Raw genomic sequence first — 10,448 nt, 5'->3', positions numbered from 1 at the left:
CCAGTCATGATGCACCCAACATTAGCTATACACAATGCATAAATCATGACAGCTGTGCTCTACTAAGTTTCGGGCGCTTGTTTTTAGAAGGTGATGACACAACATAAAAAGTAAATAGACAGTCCCTTCGTAGAGGGAAGCAGTGATTTGCATAGGTGTCAGAGCTCAGTTTTTAAAACAGAGATGAATGATATTTTGAGACATGCACCCTTCTCATTCACTTCACGACCATCAGTTATCAACATCTTCCATGCTAAGCATGCTAGCGGTGGTTCCCAAGCGATAAAGTTAAAGGTTTACTACCCCTCCACCATCAACCACACTCCACGTCTTGTCCAAAACAACAGGTGCCGTCCATACCAACATCAGTCCTGTGGAGTTTTGCTTAATTATTTGCATTTTTGAGTCCGGGACTAGGAATCCCTAATACCGCCCATTTCCTCGTGTGATGGCGAGTGAATAAACACTCGACCTGAGGATAACATGCTTAGCACGGAAGATATTGACCACCTCGTGTCGTTCCATGAACGATCCAGGCACACAAAACGGATATTTTTTTAGAAGTTTTTAGAGGTGGCACATGCAAATTTACTTAGGACGGCAAGGTAATACCACATATAGGTAGGCATGGTGGAATCATCTGGAATAACTTTGGGTTCAAGGTTTTTGATGTACAAGCAGAATTCCCACTTAGTACAGGCGAAGGCTAGCAATTTAAGATTGGGAAGCGGCCAGCTAGAGAGCAACAACGATCATGACCAGGCATTATGCATAAGTAACATTGGACACTGGCATGAGTAGGATATGAACACCATGAACATAAACATTATAGAGGCTATGCTGGTTTTGATTCAACTACATGCATGAACATGTACCAAGTCAAGCCACTTGAACATTCGGAGGAGGATACCATATCATCATACTACATCACAATCATCTTAACGCTATGTTGGTATCCAAGATAAATCATTATTGACTCCCACCTACTTATGCATGGCATGAGAAACTATAATCTCTAATTGTCATTGCAAACATGTTTAATCATAATGGGCTGAATCATGGGCACTAGGTTAAACATATTTACACAACAAGAACAAGTCGAGTTCATACCAGTTTCTCTTTGCCACGACCCGCTAATCGAATATCGTCATTATTGACTTTCACTTGCACGACCGAATGATATGAAAATAATAATAATAGTTCAAGAGTGCCATGGACTAAGCTGGAATCTGCAAACATTTTATTCAACAGGAGAAGACAAGGTAAAATGGGCTCTTTATTAGTTCAACAATTATTCATATGAGAGCCACTCATTATTTTCATCGTGGTCTTCTCCTCGGTACATCTCGAATAAAAAGAAAAGAAATTCAGAGAAACACACTGAAATATTTTTGGATTTTTTTTGGTTTTCTTCAACAAGCAAATAAAAAGCAAAAACGAGAAAAACTATTTACATGGGAAAGTTACCAACAAGCAAAAGAACAACAAGGAAATCTTTTTAGATTTTCTTTTTAATACTACTAATACTAGCATGTATAGAAAGTAAATTACTACAACTATTTTTTGTTTTTCTAATGTTTGTCAAACACACAAGAAGAAAGAAAGAAAATAAATCTAAGCATGGATGATACAATGAAAAAGTGTGGACACCGACAACTAGAATGATATGTGAACATGAATATAATGTCGGTGAGAAACACGTACTCCCCCAAGCTTAGGCTTTTGGCCTAAGTTGGTAATCAGTCAGTAGCCTGGAGTGTACTAGGGATCCTGAGGAGCGGGCATCCACACATCCCACTGCGGAGGTGCCTGTGCAGCCTCGGCAGCAGCCTGATCGTTCCAGTAGGCAAGGATGTCTGCGGGCATTATCCGGTATTTGCCCCTGGCAACAGAATCAAACAGAGCAGGTGCAGGAAAGGGGATAACATCACGAGTGTCAACGCTATAGACCAAGGTATAAGGAATGGCAATATTAGGACTATCATGTGCAAGAAAGTGATGGTGATACATGGCTGCGCGGTCTAGGTAAACTGTGGTAAGAGGGACATCATGGGGACGTATCGCAACCTCGAAGTGACCTGCCAATCGAGTGGCAAAAATCCCCCCATGTATCTTACCCTGGGATTTATTAAGATGCAGGAGACGAGCCACAATAGCTCCCAAGCTATAAGTGTTGTCGCCCTCTATTGCACGACGTAAAACAACAAGGTCTGGTGAATTAAGTGCACCCACCTTCTTCCTAGCAAGCAAGCATTTTGTAATGAAGAGTGCAAAGTAACGAATAGCAGGAAAATGTAAGCCATCGGCAGTGATGGCTGACACTCTCCTCTCATCAACCATTGTCAAAGTGCGACAAAAATCCTCAAACTCGGTCGGCCTAGGCTCAACCAAACTCCCATCAGACGGGATCATGCATATGTCACAAAATTAGTAAGTGGTATCTGGTGGTTTTCAGCATATAAATCAAAGTTCACTTCAGGAGGATTATTTCTAGGCAAGAATGTAAAGCGTTGAACAAAGACATTTGTGAGGATTTGGTGTTGGTCACACTCATTTGCGATGAAGTCGGTGAGACCGGTGATACGTCTCCAACGTATCTATAATTTATGAAGTATTCATGCCATGTTTACAATAGTTTTATATGATTTTGGTATGATTTGATTAGAACTAACCCGGATTGACGATGTTTTCAGCAGAACTACCGTGGTGTTGTTTCTGTGCAGAAATAAAAGTTCTCGGAATGTGCTGAAAATCAACGAAGAATTTTTCTGGAAAATATGAAAAATACTGGAACAAAAATCTACCAGAGGGGAGTCCCTTGGGCCCCACAAGGGTGGGGGCGCCCCCCTGGGCGCGCCCCTGTGCCTCGTGGACTACCCATGGGGCCCCCTGACTTGTTCTCGACGCCAACCTCTCCTATAAATACCCAAACCTCCAGAAATTAACCTAGATCAGAAGTTCCGCTGCCGCAAGCCTCTGTAGATATGAGAAATCAATCTAGGCCCTCTCTGGCACCCTACCGGAGGGGGCCATCATCACCGGAGGCCATGGAGGAGGATCCCGAAGGGGCCATCATCGCCATGAAGGCCAAGGACCAGAGGGAGAACCTCTCCCCATCTAGAGGGGAGGCCATGGAGGAGGAAGCACAAGGGGGGAACCTCTCCTCCTCTCTCTCGATGGAGCTGGAGTACCATCGGGAGGGGAATCATCGCCGCGGTGATCGTCTTCATCAACATCACCATCATCATCACCATCCTCATCTATTTTACACGGTCCACTCTCCCGCACCCCGCTGTAATCCCTACTTGAACATGGTGCTTTATGACACATATTATGATCCAATGATGTGTTGCCATCCTATGATGTTTTGAGTAGATATCCTTTGTCTTTGGGTTGATTGATGATCTAGATTGGTATGAGTTGTATGTTTTATTTTGGTGCTATCCTATTGTGCCCTTCGTGCCGTGCAAGCGTGAAGGATTCCTGTTGTAGGGTGTTGCAATATGTCCATGGTTTACTTATTGTCTGCGTTGCTTGAGTGACAGAAGCATAAACACGGATAAGTGGGTCATGGCGTATGGAATAAAGGGGACTTGATACTTTAATGCTATGGTTGGGTTTTACCTTAATGATCTTTAGTAGTTGCGGATGCTTGCTAGAGTTCCAATCATAAGTGCATATGATCCAAGATGAGAAAGTATGTTAGCTTATGCCTCTCCCTCATATGAAATTGCAATAGCGATTACCGGTCTTGTTAACAATTGCCTAGGACAATTCTGCACACCGACCCATCATTAATCCACACTCGCTATTTATAATATTTAGTAATATATTCTAACTTTATGATAACAACACCTACTTTTATATTTTATCTCTCCGATATCATGCAAAGGTATCCTCTTCATACCCACATCGTAGGTTTATTTCTCGTATCTAGTTGTAAGCAAACGTTCGGTGTACGTGGAGTCGTATCAGTGGCAGATAGGACTTGAGAGAATATTGATCTTACCTTTAGCTCCTTGTGGGTTCTACACTCCATACTTATCACTTCCACCTTTGGAAATTGCTACGATGATTCCCTGCACTTGGGGATTATCAACCGGCGTTGGCAATGAATTGCATGAACTCCTCATGAATTCCAGCTTCTTGTAGGAACGGGATGTGCGGCCATTCGCACGGCCGTACCTCCGCCAACCTCCGAAGGTGGAGATCATTGTCAGAAGACTCCCCAGTAACACCCTTGGAGTTCTTCCTAGAGCCAAACTTCCTGAAGATATTCATGTCCGCGTACAATTTTTCCTGTGAACAAAAATCTGAATTTTTAGTTCACAAAATTTTTCCAACAAAACTTCACAAAACTAATAGCAACTACTCATAAGGATACATAGAGGCCATAGCAAGCATTCAAACTACTTAGAACACTAAGAATTGAACATGCAAGAACATCTATAGCAGCACCAAGAGTAGCTATTTATTCAAAGTATAAACCACTAAAACAAAAACTAATTGGACAAATGAAGGAGTCACATACCAAGCAACAAATCCCTGAAACAGTTTCGGAAATGGAGCTTCGAGCAAAGATATCGAAAATGGTAGATAAATGAGCAAGAACACGGGAGAGAGAGTATGAGGGAATTTTTTCTGGAGGTAGGTGACAATGTGGGATGAAGGGGTAAGTGAGGGGGCCCACGTGGGGACCACAACCCACCAGGGCGCGCCTGGGGGCTCTGGCGTGCCCAGGTGGGTTATGCCCACTTGGTACACCTTCCTCTGGAACAAGCTGCCATGTGCGGTTGCGCTGTAAGGCGTCGAACCCCTCCTGCATCGCAGCTAGCCAGTGGGGATCCCGAAGGGCAGCGCGAGTGGAGGTGGGGACGGGTGATGGCGTCGACGTCGAGGCGGCGCACACATACTCGTCGGCGGAGTAGCGCGTGCTGGGCCGAAGCACGCCTGCTCGGGCACGGGTAGTCATGCCAAGTGGCGGGGCAATAGGGCCGGCGGGTGCTGCGGCGGCGGGGGCACCCGGGATGGTGGTGGGGGTCGCAGCGGCGGCGGAGGCTGCAGCGGCGGCGACGGCGGGGGCCACAGCGGCAGCAGCGGCGGCCGAGCCGGCGGCGGAAGAGGCGACGGGCGAGGGTGACGTCGAGCCCGTCGCAGGGTGGGCGGGCGGGGTGCCGGGCTCAACCTCGTATGAGGGAGACGGGGCCCGCTCGGACTCAACCTCGGGGGAGGGAGTCACGAAGCCAGGTGGTGGCGGCAGAGGCACCGTGCCAGGGGGGCGGCCAGGGGCTGCCGTCGCGCATCGCTCCATGAAGGGGTGCGGGGGCCGGGGCCGAAGGGGGCGAAGCCGGAGGAACCTGAGAAAAAGGGAACATCATCTCGACAAAGTACACATGCCTCGAGGTGTACACATGATGAGTGACAGGATCATAGCACCGGTAACCTTTGGTGTTAGGAGGGTAGCCAAGGAAGACGCATGGGACAGATCGTGGTGCTAGCTTGTGTGGCGTGGTGGACGCGGTGCTAGGATAACAGGGACACCCGAAGATGCGGAGACCATCATAGGACGGTGGTGTGCCGAAGAGAAGGTGGTGAGGGGCGTAGTTCCACCGAGGGCGACACGGACGAATGTTAACTAAGAGAGTGGTGGTAGCGAGGGCATCGTGCCAAAACCGAGCGGGCATGTTAGAGTGAAAGAGTAACGTGCGAACGCAGTCATTAAGAGTGCGGAGAATGCGCTCGGCGCGGACATTCTGCTGGGAAGTGTAGGGGAAGTCAGACAAAAGGTGGTGCTATGGGAGGCGAGAAGTGTGCGAAAAGCGACGTTTCAAACTCTTTTCCGTTGTCAGTTTGGAGTGCGAATATGGGGCGACCGAACTGGGTGGTGACATAGGAATAAAAGACGGCGAGTGTGGCTAAAGCATCGGATTTACGACAAAGGGGAAAAGTCCACACATAATGAGAATAATCATCTAAAATCACCAAGTAGTATAGATAGCCCGTGTTACTCGCAACGGGAGATGTCCAAACATCACTATGAAGTAATTAAAACGGAAAAGTGGAAACTGAAGAAGACGCACTAAAGGGAAGATGAACGTGCTTGCCTAAGCGACAAGCCTCACAAGAGTACTCGTCGAGCTTATCACATAAGAAAGAGAAACTCCTAAGAATTTGATATAAGACAGTGTGGTTGGGGTGACCCAAGCGAGTGTGCCAAAGGTCAACCCCGGCGGCAAGGGTGATGGGTGTGGATGTGGAGGCGCCGGCGTGCACGGGGTAGAGCTCATCGGAACTGTCACATCGGTGAAGGACCATCCGGGTACGGGCGTCTTTCACAGAAAAGCCAACACCGCCAAATTCAACAGTAAGTGGTTCTCACGAGTAAGACGACGAACGGAAACTAGGTTCGTGACTAGATCAGGTGAAACAAGAACATTAGACATAGTGATGGATGTGGAAGTGGAGGGAAAGACAGTGCTACCGATATGAGTAACTAGATGATTCCCCACGCGTTGCTGCGGGAACTCTTAGTCCTATGCACATGATAATACATAAATCAAATAACATTGTTTGAGGAGTAGATATATGATCTTAAGATATTTTTTACAATGGACACCATACTTGAAAGTACAATTAGAAAGATAACGAAATGTGAATTATGCGATCTGAGATTCTGAAATGGGAACACTATGAAAGGTTATGTACCAATTGCCATTTTGAGATATTTATTGTGTATTATTTGCAACTCTTGTTGTAAATCAATCGTCATACCTAAAGTGTCAAGATATTTGAACAAATAATGAAAAAATACAAATGACCACTGTAATAGCTTGTTTTACTTGACAATGAGTAATGGAGCTCCAGTATGAGGATTATCACTTCCTTTTTTGCCGAAGAGAGTACCAATTCCTTTTCACTTAAAGCACTGGGCTATAAATAGCATGAGAACTTACACATGGATAAGCACCGAGATCCAAATTATCCACGTAGTTAGAAGTGATAGTCAGATGCAAGCCACAAATTAATAGTCATAGATGATATTCCTTTTAACATACTTTCGGTTTCAGTAACCATCAATGAGAAAATAACACATTGCTATTATGCAAACTGATCTTCAACTAATAATTGGGAAGTGCTCGGGCCTACACTATGTTAAGTTTTAGTATTTATATTTTTGCCACTTCCTGTGTGTGGCTCTGCGGAATGTTGACATTACAGATTTCCTTCGTAGAACCTCCACATAGCTCGTTGATATCTTGATTACCGTGCCATTAGCACCTCATTTTGTTCATTTCTTTTCTTTTCAAATTTATAGGCTCATGAAAGGACCAAATTGCCCAGTGGTTATCTGGTTGTATCTGAATCGATCAAGGCACTCACCACGCCAACCTAGTAGCCGTCCGGGCTGGCACCATATCCCTCTCGCCACTCGCTTTGCGCCTTGTCCTGCCTGCTGGACATGCCCATCGCGACGGGAAGCAGGTGACATGGACGTTGTCAGTCTCCTGAGGCGCCATCGCGAATATTGTCGGTGGGTGCCGAACTGCTATCCTGTTACATAGAGAATGTCTCCTCCCCCTCTTTGCATACAACAAATAGGAAGAAATTGTCGAAGAGATTGCTAATGCTGAAGATGTGGCGTACCTGTGTTTGTTCTGGAGAGCAGAGTGTCGGCTTTACACTTAGGCATGTGAAGGGCCAGGTGACATCTGCAGATGTGCTCAAGAATTTCGCACATGGTGCAAGCATAAAAGATCAAAGTTAGTGTTAAACTACGTGAAACGGATGCCTACGCAAATGAAAATAGTTGCAAGATACAACGTTTTTCTACAGTTAATTGAGCAAGGTTAGTCATGATTCATGAAAGCAAGTGTATTTCTTACTGTACTGACTGGCTTGGAGAGTTATCTCTTGATATTATCTGTCACCCATGCCTGTCAGGGCACCTGATGCAGAGCTCGTACTGGTCGATGTTGGAATTGAGCCTGTGTGCCATGAATGGGCCTCAGCCTACCTAGTGTGTGCGTGGTTGTCCAGCCTGCGTGTCATGAGTGTGTGTAATGGCCTGCGTGCCGGCTGTAGCGAGGGATATAAGCAGCCCCTAGTACTACTGTTTATTTTCCCATCGAACCATGACAGATAAGAACAGTACCCTGAACCTGCAATTGGATCGACATATGCATGCATGTAGCTTTTTTTATATCATAGAGCTTTCTCGTACATTAAGAGACATAGTTACCATCATACACATATGCATTTAGCTTCTCCCCATTGCTTCATGCAGTGAAAAAAGAAGAGGATGCGCTTTGGATAAAAGTGTCATATGAAGTTCAGTTCAGCAGCAGAGCCATGTTTGAGTGTTAAAATCAAGGTAAATTTCAGAGAAAAATAAAGGCCTGAAACATCCAGAGTAATTACCCTACTAAGGACAGCCATGCCAAACCAGTTTGTTATCTCAAAGACATAATGAATTGAAGCAATCAGGGGCATCTCGATTAACAAATCATCCAAGAAAATAGCAGAGGAGAAACCTTTTTCTCCACTTGAATATATTGTGCATGCTCACTGAATTTGAGTTTCAGTCTCACTGAAATTGTGATTTTACATATAAGAAGCACACCAAATAAAACTACTTGCGAGTTCACTTCTCGCATAAGAAACATACCAAATAAAAGTAATTGTGACCACAAAACTGTTGTTAAATATGCAACCTAGTAACCTACCATCCATCCAGCTGGGTGGATATACGACCATCCATCCTTTCTCTGAAATAACCTACTCCCTCCGTCCCATAATATAAGAGCGTTTTTGACACTGTGTCGAAAACGCTCTTATATTATGGGACGGAGGGAGTACAATTTAAGAGCAAAATGTCAGTACAACAGCCAGATCGTATCATGCTTTATTATCTCTAATGGAATACCGGTAATTTATGCGGCCAATACATGAATGTTCCGAGGGAAATAGCTGATGCAGTTCCATGTATACCAATTTTTAAATCTATGGATTTAAAAACCGAGCCAGCAAAAACTGGATGGCGGGGGCAGAATCAAACAGACTCCACGACGAACAGGCTACAAATACATTGTCTAGGGCTGTAGATCTGTCCCTGACAACACGCATGTCACTTGCAGGCGATGGGGATTAATTGTGTCGGTTACCCATATATGAGCAGGGAGGAGTAGATCCATCTGTTTCTTCTTTTTGGCATAAATCCATCTGTATTTATTGGAAGAACGTAATGGGATTTGTTGGAGATTAGAGAAGGTGAAGAGGGAGACGGGCTGCGTAGGAGAACACATACCGCTGCCTTGGAGATTCCAGTGATGTCTTGGTCGGTAGACAACACAAACCACCTGGCTGGAAGCCTGGAACCAGTAGCACGGCAGCCTGGCCGCCCGGCTGTTTGTAGTCCCGCTTCTGCACCGAAAAGTCGGGCTACCGGTGAATCCATAGGCTGAGGGCACTGGGGCTGAGCAGGGCAGACTGCCGATCTTCCATGTGGTGAGGACTGGCGAGATGAGGATAAAACTACGAAATCACTATGCACACGACACCTTGGCGGACGATGCCTGCACGAAGCTGTGATCGATGGCACTAACCCATGGAGCCAAAGTGATGGACGGCTGCTAACATTTGTTGTGCATGAATCGGCTGCCAAGATGTCGTCTGTGTAGCATTGCTCATAAAACTATGTGTCCCCAACCGCTCTTCAGAAATCACTACTTGATTATTAAAAGAAGAAAGAGGAACTGATGCGTCGTAATTAAAGTGAGGTGGCGATATAGATTGAGACTTAGCACACAGAGCAGAGGGCCCGGAGTTGTGAGAAACGATGGACCTCTGGATAGTGGATGCACCCGGAGTTGTGAGAAACGATGGACCTCTGGATAGTGGATGCAAATATGGAGAGGCCCTCTTTTTGTCTTCCATGCACAATACATGGCATGCAGCGTGATAAAAGTTATTATAGAAAGATTATCAAGAGAAGGAAAACTTTTTCACACATGGGACCTACTTGATGATGTGGATAGGCTGCATGTCAAGAGAAATAGGTTAGTGGGGATGCACTATTTAGGTACTATAGATAGGTAAGGAGGAGCCGTTGCCGACGGTGATACGAGTGGGTGTGTGAACGGGAGTGGAGGAGGTTAGGTTACCTAGATGAGCTGCCATGTGCGCAGTAGCACCTGAGTCCATGTACCAGTCGGCTAAACCGACAGAGCTACTCGGCGACGGCGCGGAGTGCTGGGCGGCGAGGAGGGTGGGGTCCCATGGCACAGGTACCTGCGGCGGCGGAAGGCCCCCGTAGGGCGGCGCCGGGACGGTCGGGCCATAACCACCAAGGGATGGCGGCGCAAGGAGGGCGCCGTAGCTGGCGCCAGTCGGCTGGAAGGGTGCGCCGATGAACGCCTGGTGTCTAGCGGGGAGAGCCTGCTGATAGTGCG

The 10,448-nt window shown here is 46.2% G+C and overlaps 1 long non-coding RNA gene across 1 annotated transcript; it reads right to left on the bottom strand.

Annotated features, from left to right (window-relative positions):
* Nucleotides 1-7,150: 7,150 nt before the first annotated feature.
* LOC119338229 lies at nt 7,151-9,696 on the bottom strand. Its single transcript, XR_005163841.1, has 2 exons — nt 7,645-9,696; nt 7,151-7,551 (listed from the first exon to the last, which is right to left on the bottom strand). It is a non-coding gene; the product is annotated as an uncharacterized LOC119338229 (long non-coding RNA).
* Between the last annotated feature and the right edge of the window lie 752 nt (nt 9,697-10,448).

Source organism: Triticum dicoccoides, chromosome 1B (assembly GCF_002162155.2).
Source record: "Triticum dicoccoides isolate Atlit2015 ecotype Zavitan chromosome 1B, WEW_v2.0, whole genome shotgun sequence".
Lineage (NCBI taxonomy): Eukaryota > Viridiplantae > Streptophyta > Magnoliopsida > Poales > Poaceae > Triticum > Triticum dicoccoides.
The sequence above is the reverse complement of the archived record's forward strand: the minus strand, read 5'-3'. Positions and strand labels throughout refer to the sequence as shown.